A 12,197-nucleotide genomic window follows, 5' to 3' on the forward strand; every position below is an offset into this window, starting at 1 on the left:
TACAAGTGGGTTATGTGCAAAAGGAAGAATTTCTTGATAGTGAGAATCAGTAAATACTGAAATGATTTCCAAAATCGCTTATTTTCTTGACTAGAGAGGTGAAAATGGGGGGAGGTAGATTTAAAACAAAGATGAGGTTTTTCATGTGTTTGGAATGATGGGTAAGATATGATTATACTGAAGACAGGATAATATGTTAATATTCTTTCTGGTCTTGGTATTGCAGAGACCATAATTACATAATTAGTCTAATAAAATCTCTCTCCTTAAAGGTAGTGGGCAAAAGATAATCTGCATAGTTGATACAAATTACAACAACCCTTAAGATTTCTAATTGTGGCCCATGTAGGAAAGAAGGCAAATTGTGCTATTCCACACAACAAGTGCCAGTTGCAAATCCTGAGCACTATGTGTTTTAAATAGCCAGTCTATGTGCAAAAAAATAGTGTGTACCATTTCCTACAAGGAATATAAATACATCTTCAAGTAAAGAGGTCACAAACTCTCAGTTTATTGCATGCCTTGAAAAATGGCTTTTGGAGGAAGGGAAGAGACAACTGTATGATGGGTGTGAAGGTGCATGCTTCCTGTTGTGCAATCATATTTTTTCCTGCTCCTAAAATGTAGCAATAAGATTGCCCTCATTTCTTTAGGGTTGGCTATCTCAAATGAGGGCACTTTTTTTTTTTTTGACAAGAAGCCTTACCCTAAAGATCTGTATACTTCCAGCTGTTGACCTTCCTCAGCTGTACCATCAAAAAGGAGTATTTTCCCAGGCCTGTATTTGATTTCAACACTCAATTATTTTCTCCAACCTCACCCACATGCCAGTACACGTCCAATAAAGTGTTGAAATTTTTTCTCTTTAGCTGTAAACACAGTACAAATCCAACTCCCACATAAACAATATCTGCTGCAAAATCATGTAGCACCCACATATTTGTTTAATGAAACAAGGCCCCAAATGGAAAAGTTACAATTGCATTTAAAGTTTAGATGCCTAGGGACAATTTTGATAGTGTTTAGAGGTTGATAATTGTGGGGAACAGGAGAAATGAAAGATAAATATTGGCAGTGACTGAAAGAAAATGAAAAGGCTGTATTAGAAACTGTGAGCAATGAACAATAAAGGGTATGATGTAAAAGACCAAGGATTTCATGAGTATTTAATGTATGGGTACACATTATACTCAAATGCCAGGTGCCTCCTGCTATTCATAAGCACAACCACTTAAGAAAAGAAGTAGTAAGTTGTATAACTGGAAAAGAATCCTAGAATAGCCTTGCATTCACAAAACTTTCTTCTAAGTCAGGGGTTTATACTTAACCTTTTTAAAGTCTTATACCTTTTTCTGAGCCTATCTCTTCTCAACATAATGGTTTTAATGCAAAAATAAAATACACAATGTCTTACAAAGGAAATCAGTTTTATTCAAATTCATGGAACATAGGTTAAGAATTCTTATTCTCATGCCAAGTACTCTTAGAGCTTGGGGACTTCTAGGAAGAAAAAGCTAATATAATAATAATGTCAGATCACTTTTAAATATATTTTAAGATTTGCAAAGCACTTAAAAGTTTTCTCATTTTATCCTCACAACAACCCCGGGAAGCAACTGCTATTATGGCATTTTCAGATGAAAAAAAAAAAAAAAACCGAGGTAGATATGGTTCAAATGATTTTTCCCAGGGTTAAACAGTCGAAGGCAGATTTGAATGCAGACTTCAAGTTCAGCGGGCTAGTGTTCTATCCACTCAACACCAAGGATAACTTGTTTTCAGTGACTCAAAAAAAAATACATGGGAAAGATCATATGAGAGTAAAGGAAATTAAAACATTTATTAAGTCTCTGTTATATGCTAAGCTTTGGACTGATTCAGTGTTGGGAATATAAACACAAAATTAAAGTGGTCCCTCAATTTTCCTACAATGAAGTTTCCACTGTCACTTCTTCCCTTCCTAGCCCATTCATTAAAGCCCAATAGTTTCTAAAACCTGTAGGATCAAATAGATCCTCTGTTATTTGCAATCTAATCTCATCTACTTTGTCTCTACTTTATTCAGTGTTCCTATACCATGACACCTGCACTTAAATATTTTAATAGTCACTTCTCAGGAATATTTCATCCATAATCCCTGCCTCCCCCACCTCTTTTATACCAAAGTCTTCTGTTTCACCTCGATAGCTCATTCTTAGCTACCATCCACCACTGGCTTTCTTTGTTCCTGCTGCATTGTATATTACTGGAGAAAAGCTATGAAATCCAGGTGATTTTGTCCTTTATATTACTACCAATTTATTGTGTGTAATTTCAGTTGAGTCTTTTCAGTTGCTCAACAAACAATGATAATGATGATGATAATAGCATTTCTATGCAGTGCTTTAAATTTTGCAAAACATATTATAAATTATCTCCTTTGATCCTCCCAACAACCTGTAAGATAGGTGCTACTGTCACACCCATTTTATAGAAGAGAAAACTGAAGGTAAGAAGTAAACCTTGCCCAGGTTCACAAAATCACTAAGTCCGAGTCAAGATTTGAATTCTTATCAACTTCTCTCATTCCGACCATGATTGTTCCAAATTTTTCCTTATTTCTCGTGGCCTTAACCTTACACTTAGAGCATATGACTTAGCCAATTATTTCACTAAAAAGGTAAAAATCATGTTACTTGAACTTCTTCAATGACTTTCTTTGCTTTAAACCTCAAAGCTCTTCAGCATCATGACTTACTCTTTTTTTCCTCCAGATTCAGATCTGGGTTCCACAAGTCAGTCTTTTTACCTGTTCCCTTCATTCCATATTGCTTTACACTTCTAGAACATCATTCCCCTAAAATCATCTCACTCCTCTCACGTCTACTCAAGTTTTCCTTCACTAATAATGATTCCTTCCAACTTGCCTACAAACATGTCATCCCCTCAAACCCTCCAAAATACCTTTCTTTGACCCATCTACCCTTTCCAAATGCCATCCCCTCTCTCTTTTCCTTCACTGTCCAAATTCCTGAAAACACTTTCTACAACCTCACCACTCATTGTCTTCTCACACCTATATAATTTATCTTCTATCCAGGAGTGTGCAGGAGCCAGTTCATAGTGACTCAGGAGTCAGTATGGTTGTAAAATTTTCAGTATGAGCAATTATGCCTCAGAAATCAGCAAATATTACAGATAAGTGTTTGATTTATTGTTTTTTGATTGTCTCAACTTTTAAAAAATGACAGAAAAAATGTTAAAAATGCAGGTCACACTTAAAAGAATATGGGATGTACTTTTGCCCCCAAAGACCTGATAGTTAAACATTCACTAGCAAATTCTTGCTTCTACCCCCCATCACTCTACTACTGCTCAAAGGTAACCAATAAACTTCTAATTATCAATTTAGATTTTTTTTCTTTGTTATTTTCATTCACTTTGGCATATCTGTAGTATTTGGCATTTTAGCCTTCCCCTTTGTGTATACTCTGTCTTCCTTTAGATTTAGAAGGAAAACAATTTCCTGGTTTTCTTTCTCCACCTCTAATCACCCTTTTATGTCTCCTTGACTCACTGCATGATCTCTTTCCAACCCTTTAAGGTGCACATTCCCCAAGTGTTAGCTCTTGGCCCTACCTACTGTCCCTTCATAATCCCACTCACTCCCATGACTTCAACTCTCACTTGAACAAAAATGGCATTGAAATTTATGTATCAATTGCCAAGTCCACCTCCTCAATTTAGTTTGTATTCACCCCCTTTCTCTCTACTTATATTACAACCCTAATTTAGATTCTCACAACCTTTCACCTGGATTAATGCAACAACCTCCAATTGTTCTCCAAGAATTTATTGCCTTCCCTCCCCAGTGTATCCTCCATTCACCTGCCAAAATGATATTCCTTTTGTTTTCTGAAATTTAAAAATATTTTCCCAATTATATTTAATAATAATTTTTAACATTTAGATGTTTTGTTTTATTTTTTATTTTGAGTTCTAAATTTTCTCCCTCTCTTATCTCTTTTACCCCTTCCTTGAAAAAGCAAGCAATTTAATAGACTATATTTGTACAATCTTGCAAAACATATTTCCATTGTAGTCATGTTATGAAAGACAAGACAAACCAGGAAAAAATAAAGAAGAAAGATAAAGATTTAAAAGTATGCTCTAATCTGCATTCAGATGCTATTATTTCATACTCTGAAGGTGGATAGCATTTTTCAACAAATGTCCTTCAGAATTGTTTTGGATCACTGTATTGCTGAGAATAGCTAAGTCATTCACAGTTCATCATTTTACAATATTGCAGTTTATGTGTACATGTTCTCCTAGTTCTGCTCTCTTTATTTTGCATCAGTTAATATAACTCTTCCTAAGTTTTTTTTCTAACATTATCCTGCTCATAATTTCTTATAGCACAATAATATTTCATCACAGTCATATAACGCAGCTTATTCAACCACCCCCCAATCAATGGACATACTCTCAATTTTCAGTATGTGCCCTCATAACCTCTGCCTCTTGGAACCCCTAGTTCACTTTAAGACCCAGCTTCTATAACCTCCTCCAGGGACTTTCCTTATTTTCCGAGGAATTAATACCTAATACCTTGTTTTTATTTTGTCTATCTCCTGTGTTGCTTTTTTTTAATCCATGAATTTATTCTATTCCCACAGGAGCATGACTTAATTGAGGTCAGGTACTGTATTGCTTTTTATGTCTATATTCTCTGTGCCTAAAACAATGCCAAGCACATAAGAGGTGCTTAAAATGTTGTTCTGGTTGCTGTCTTGTTCCCAAACCAGTCTCTAATTCTGTATACATCAGCCTGGCTTATCTCTAGAAGTTTTTTGTTTGATGAACCTTGATGGCATAAACATGAATTTTTGGCATTCTGGGAAATATTGTTTTCCTTTGTGGTGAACATATTCTTCACTTCCCACTCACTCCCTCAATCCTGTTGAAAATAAACTAGGAAAGAAAAAAAATGCAAGGAAGGACTTCTTTATATCTATTCTTGTATTTACATGTTCACTAGCACCTATACAGAATTAAAAAATGAAATTCACTCAGTCCGTAAACATTTTCTAATTGGCTAGTATAACATAATAAATGATTATTGAATTGAATTCTATTCATTTGTCTTGTTTAAAATAGGACATACATATTTAACCTATATTCAATTACTTACTGTCTGGGGAGGGGAAGAAAAATTTGAAACACAAGATTTTGCAAGGGTGAATGCTGAAAATTATCTTTGTATTTTGAAAAATAAAAAACTATTATTATAAAAAAATAAACATCTTGAAAAAATATGAAATACTCCAGATATCTGCAGGTGCTTCACAGGCATGTGCTGCAAATGAGGTGGTGTCATTTCCTTTTTTTTTTTTCTTTTTTTGATGAGACAATTGGGGTTAAGTGACCCAAGGTCACATAGCTAGTATATCTTAAATGTCTGAGGTCAAATTTGAAATCAGGTTCTCCTGAATTTAAGACTGATGCTCTATTCACTGTACCATCTAACTGCTTCAGTGTCATTTATTTTCACAAGTCTGACCATCCAAAATTAGGTATTTGTCTGGCACCCCCTAGAGCAAAGCTTTTTAAACTGTAAGTCACAACTGAATGTGAGAGGTTACAAAATTATTATTATTATTATTATTATTATTATTATTATTATTATTATTATTATTATTATTATCAATAAATGTTTGTATACCTACCTTAAATACCTAATATACTTAGGATCACATAAAAACTTGGGTAAGGTGGTCAGGAGTGGAAAAAGTTTAACGAGCTCTTCTCTAGAGCAGTGATGTTGAACTTAAACAAAAACAGATAACTGGGGACTGAATATTGACTTAGAAAAACATGAATTAACATTATCTGTGTTGTATTATATTTTTATTTTATTAACATTTCCCAATTACATTTTGATCTGGTTGAACAGCACAGAAGTTTTGTGAGTGGCCATAGTCTATAGGCTTTGATTTTGACACCTCTGCTCTAAAATAACCTGTATTTTTCCAGCGTAGAAGATTATGGCAGAAAAGAAAGAATAGTGGACTGGTAATCCTCCCTTCACCCCATCACCACCAATTACCAATCCCTGCAAATTCTTCCTAGCAATTTAGAATCATGAGAATTTGGACTATTTGTTCTGTGAAGTTGTTTTGACCCTGCCCAGGAAACTCAAGTATTCAGTTCCCTAAACTTCCCCCCCTGCCATCATCACCAAGAGATTAGAAGGAAAAGAGCATGGAATTAGTAACCAAGACTATGAAAGCCAGACTAGATGATTGGAGTCCATATGCCAGAATAAGACAGAAGTGTAACATGCCCTCCTAGCAGTTACTATTACCAGTCTGTCCTAGGCCCAACAGAGTACCTTTGACCACTTACCTTTGCAGTGTCAACTCTACCCGGCTTGCCTTCTCTGAGGCCTTCAAAGGTCTCTGACCACGATTTCTTGAATCTATAGTTTAATAACCAATAACATGCTCAAGAACAGCCATGTGTAAACTTAAAAGCCTTTATTATACCTACTCACCTAATGCCTTGACTTAATTCCCTGACTTGTTAACTCCCTAGTGAACACCTGGTCTGAAGACCCATGTGTTCACTACCAAACTCCTTACCTCTTGGCTATCCATCAGCTTGGCTCAGCTACCCCAGGCTAGGGAGCCAGGTTAAAGAGAGAGACTTGCTGCCTGCAGTGGGCTTATAAAGAACTTGTGAGGTCATACACACAGCCAATCAGCAAGAGAGCCGTCACCCATTACGAAGCTATTCATTATGGCCAGGATCCTACCCACAGGATCCTACCCACAGGGTAATCCTATATCCACAGAAATTACTTCTGGACAACTCAATCTCCTGTTGCACTGTGGCCGCCCATTTAAAGGACCCTTACACAGAAGGAATTATGGAAGTAACTTTTTTTTTTTTTTTTTTAATGAGCTAGGTATCTAGAGCAAGGGAATCAGGCACATAATGGAGGCACAAATCAAGATAGAAGAAATTCATATGTATCAAAAAGCAAGCTAAAGTCCAGGAAGAATATAAGAATTTATTTCTTTGAAATAAATTTTATTTGAAATGTATATGCATATGTATATATGTGAATATGTGTGTATAATCACATTTATATTTATAAAGATTATGGGGGAAATTAAGAGGAAAGAAAGAGAAAATAATTTTTTTCATTAAAAAATAAATCAATCTTCTTTTAAAAATTCAGGTAGTTAACACCACTTTCCTTCCTTAACCTTCTCTAACTCATGGAGAGAGAGTTGGCATATAAAAGAGTAAGAAAACTAGGCAAAAAGTTTAGGCTCCAACAAAATGGAGATCCTGATAAATTCAATCAAATTCTGTTCCAACAAAAAAGCTTCTTTAAAATTAAGGTAACTCCTTACCTTATTATAGACCCAGGCCTTGAGATTCATAACCCACAAATGAGATGATATTGTGGGTGCTCCTGGACAGGGGAAAAGAAGGAAAAGACACCTCAAATCAATATTCTCCTAAAAACTGAGGAACATACAGCCTCATCTTTCTAATGCTTTTGACATCTGGACATTAGCCTTCAGCAGATAGAGGCAAGGCATCCAAGCCAGTAATTAATAACCAGCAAGAAGTTAGCCAAGAGTAGAAAGAACTCCTAACTTTCTGAAGGACAATGGGTTAGAGATTTCATTTCAAGTTTTTTGCTAAATCAAAAGTCTATTTGATTAAGCTTTATCAAATACTGGATAAATATATTCAGCCAAGTCATAAAAATAAGTACTGGTCCATTTAACTCAATATTTAAAGATGTTAGAAAATTTAATAAACATAGGAAATAATCTTTTAAAAAACAACTTATGCACTCAGTTTCTTCTTATAATTCTATTTTTGATCAGTTTACATGAGTATCTCTTTTGTAAGAACATTGAGGACAATTGCTGACACAGGAAACAGTGAGACTAAATCAGTCCCTCAGTCAACAAACATTTATTAATGCTTTACTAAGTGGGTAAAACCAGGAATAGCATAGCTAAGAATGGGTGGGCCCTATGCAAAATGTATGATATTGGGTAATCTGATGATTCTGAAAAAAAAATTGCATTTAACATTTCCCATTTGAACTTGGAGAAAAAAGAGGATCTATTAGATATGTAATAGCATAGACAAAGAAAAGGCTATAGGCAAGATATTATGTAATTACAATAGAGAAGTGACATCTGGACCCAGTATTCTGGATGATTGGTGCAGAAGCATATGGGGTAAAAGTTACCCATAACTGATTGAGATAGAAATTTAGCTAGACAAGACAACTGTACTGCAAACCATCTGAAAGTAAGGTTATGGGTTCTTTCACACACCCAAACATGGTGGCATAAGGTGTACACCCAAAAGATTTACTCCTGCCTTCTTGCAACATTCACATCATATCTTCCTTATAATTATTGGGCTATTACACACTGACTTTGTCTAGGATTGCAACCAATATCAACTTGCATGTGCTTTTATGATTCATCACGTTAAAGGCTTAAAAATCCATGGCTAAAGGAGGTAATACATGAATAAAAAAAGAAAATGTGTATTTCTCAAGAATGTTCCTGCAGAATCTCAAACAAGTTAATTGGAAATGACAAATAGTCCCATACCACTCTGGGACCAATTTAGGGTTAGGGTCTGAAAAGACCTGTTCCAGACATCCTGTTAATGTAATGTTAATGGTACTACAGGCCTATGACAAGTAGAGAAAAAGAAAGAAAAGAGCAAAGAGAGGGGGGAGACATACAGACAGACAGTGACAGACACAGAGACAGAGACAGAAACAGAAAGAGACAGACACAGAGACAGAGACCAAGAGACACAGAGAAGGAGAACGGGAGGGAGAGAAAGAGGAAGGAAAAAGTAAAACAAAGGCTAATCCTGATACTCAAAGTAATATTTGTTTTCATTAATATTTTTCTACCTGAATTTTTAATTATATATTTAAAGTTCTTCCTTAGGTAGAAATCACCTAAAGGTAACCCCTTTTCCTTACAGATCATATCAAAACAAACTTGCTGAAATTGATGGGGATAGTATTTCTTAAGCTACTTTGGTAAAAGTTTAATTTCATATAGATTGCAAAATATATCTGAAATAAAAATTAAATGTCTTCCATGTTAATGAAATATGAGATGCCTTTCCATTCAAATATTTAACTTAGACATGAAATTCATTTGATTTTTTGTTTTTGTTTTCTACCACTACCACATACACACACCACCACCCAACGCCCCAAAGCTTACAACACAATTTCCAATTAACCACAATACTTTGAAAGAATAATGAAATACTTTTTTTTCACATTCACTGGGGGAAAAAACCGATTAGTTTTGACTTAAGGTCATACAACTCAAAAGAGTCATGACCCTAAATCTTGATGTTTCTCACACAATTTTTACCTGTAGGTATAGAATAATGTCCGCTGTGTGAAGTTTCTAAAGCATTTTACATGCATTATCTGATAAGATCCCCAATGTAATGTGACCACTATACATATTTTTCCCTTTTCTGACTCTTATAAGAATGATCCTTTTCCCTCTCATCTCTAACATGAAGGGAACAGATCATTTGATATCCTGTTTAGTTCTAGGGTTATGATACCTTTATCCCTAATCTGAAGATGAGAGAACCGACTCTGACAGGGTTAGGAGTTACCCTTGGACATGCTAGTGTCTGAAGCAAAAGTCTAATCTAAATCTCCATTATATAAAGAGAATGAGTTAAATTTGTGCTGACTCCAAGTCATATCCTAAAAATGTGTTTGTTGAATAAAAACCCATCTGAGTTAGTTTATTGGCATTTGCCTCTCTCTACTAGAAGTGAAACATAGAAATAAAGTCCAATTAATTGAAAATTTTGGTTAATTGAGGGCTTATTGTACTATAGGGAGAAAACAGACTGAAAAATGAAAATATGGATTAGGTAAGAAATCAGGAAGATCTATCCTTAAATACCTTTTAAGCCAGTTCTATAGACATACGCATGTCTTAAATTTCAAATGCTCAAGATGTCAATTTTTTTTTCCCTTAATTATCTGATGGAACAATCTTCAGGCTCTACAAAGTCCTGAGGCAATTTGATTCAAATACACGTGACCTGTGTCTAGTGAACGAAAGCCAGTTTCATGAAATATTTAAGTATTATTTTCTACCTTGAAAAGCAGCATGACATAGCAGAGAGTGGGAAAATTTGGGACTTGGGAAGACTTGGTTTCTAATCCTAACTTTGACAAATTTAAGTATAAATATAATAGATACATCATTTAACTTCTTGATGGTATAAAGCATAAAATTTGTTTGGGGAACTATATATTTTATGTGTGTTCAGGATAATTCTTCATATGTGGCACACCATACCTCTGAATAATCTAGTTCCCTGAGTTGAACCTCAAAAAAAATTATTTTAACAACCTACTTGCATATTCAAATCAGAATGCTTGACAATAGATTTAGTTGTTTTTTAAAAAACTGACCATAGTTATACCAGGGAAAGAAAAAGAAAGAATAAGAGAAAATAGAGCAAACGTTCGGGGTGGGGAGTGGAGAGGGGATAACCTTCTCAGGTACACTTCTGTTTGGGCTCAAATGATTCACTTTGTTAGTCAGCTAAACAGATTAGATAGCCAACTACTTAAACATGAATAAATTGGAGATTGCAAAGCTCTTGTTTGGATGGATCCTGTACTACTTCATCAGTGACAAGATTCAACTTTTCACCTTTAATGATCCAAATAAAAGGAGAGGGAGGAATGGAACCCTTCCATTTGTTTTCTTAACACCAAAGGCAGACTTCCATACTATATATTGAGTCATTCTTCAGAAAAAGATTCTTTAGAGATGAAGCCTTTGGGATATCTTCCTTCCCCTTCCAACCATTCCACCCCCATTCCACATGAAGAAAGTAAGAAGTAAAAATGTGAACCCTAGATATGTTTTCCCCTCCTTATCAAGACTATGGCATTGAACAAATAGACAGCTTCTATCTAGCATTATAGAAAGGATAGCTCACCTAAGTCCTTTTTATGTTCATTTTGATTTTGTGTTTAACTAGGGACCATAGTGAATCGAAAGCTGGACCTGGAGTCAAAGACCTGAGTTCAAATTTGACCTTAGACATTTGCTATGTGACCCTGGGACTTACCTCCCAGGGTTGTAGCAAGACCACATAATAGACACACAATCAATAATTCTTTACTTCCTTGCTTGCTTGTATTATAGACTACAGCAATAAGCTGGGTCTGGAATTTGATACTACAGAATCTCAGAAATGGAAGGTAATTCTGAAAACAATTAGTGCAACATGCACCTGAATGAGAATCCCTTCTTCAACTTACCTGAAAGATAGTAATACAGTCTTTGCCTCTAGTTTTCTCATTCTACTCCAAGGGGAATTTATTCTACTTTTGTATAAATTTAATTATTAGGATGTTTTTCCTAACCTCAAGCCTAAATTTGTATATTTGGAAATCCTATACATTACTACAAGTTTTGCTCTCTGGAGACAAGCAGAATAAATTTCATTCTTTAGTGTGTCAACCCTTAGTCATCTGTTCTCTGGGAGAAAGAGAACATGAATGGACTGGATCTACCTTCTGTAATTGCATAGCTCATCCAATATTCCCAATTTCTCACAGTCATAATGGTCTGTTGTTAGGATTACTAAGTGAGAACTGAGGTTGTCTGGATAGTGACAAGGTGAGAATTCAGGTTTTCTGGACAATTACAAGGTGAGAACTCAGGTTGACTTGATAGAGGGGGCAAGCTCATTGGCTAGGGTGGTTCTTCCCAGAAGCCCTTGCATTATCCCACGCCCATTCTCTGGGAGAATAAAAGAGAGGACTCTCAGAGAAAGAAGAAGACTCTCTGCATTACATCAGGCCTGACGGGGCTCTCTGCAGGAAGGGAAGTCACTTCTAAGGACAAGAGTTAACAGCAACTGCCTGGAGACAACGGTTCATTACAGGAAGAAGAATCTGTCTGAGAGATTGTAGTAGACACAGCAGATCTCTTCCCAGAGAGCGATCCAGCAGCTTCTGGAGACGACAGCTCGTTACAATTGGCGCCCAACGTGGGGCAAGGACATTTGCTTATCCTGACAAGAAGAGCTAGTCCAGACCTTTGCAATTTGGCGCCCGAACAGGGACAGACACAGTCCTGATTCCAGTGGAA

At 35.7% G+C, this 12,197-nt stretch overlaps 1 long non-coding RNA gene across 1 annotated transcript in view; it reads right to left on the reverse strand.

Annotated features, from left to right (window-relative positions):
- LOC141559578 (uncharacterized) overlaps positions 1 to 12,197 on the reverse strand; it is a 53,703-nt gene that overhangs the window by 14,251 nt on the left and 27,255 nt on the right. Inside the window, exons 2-3 of the long non-coding RNA XR_012487498.1 lie at positions 7,404 to 7,465; positions 6,388 to 6,460 (exon numbers count right to left, since the gene is read on the reverse strand). This is a non-coding gene — a long non-coding RNA (uncharacterized LOC141559578). The remainder of the gene's footprint in view (positions 1 to 6,387; positions 6,461 to 7,403; positions 7,466 to 12,197) is intronic.

Source organism: Sminthopsis crassicaudata, chromosome 3 (assembly GCF_048593235.1).
Source record: "Sminthopsis crassicaudata isolate SCR6 chromosome 3, ASM4859323v1, whole genome shotgun sequence".
NCBI classification, from domain to species: Eukaryota; Metazoa; Chordata; class Mammalia; order Dasyuromorphia; family Dasyuridae; genus Sminthopsis; species Sminthopsis crassicaudata.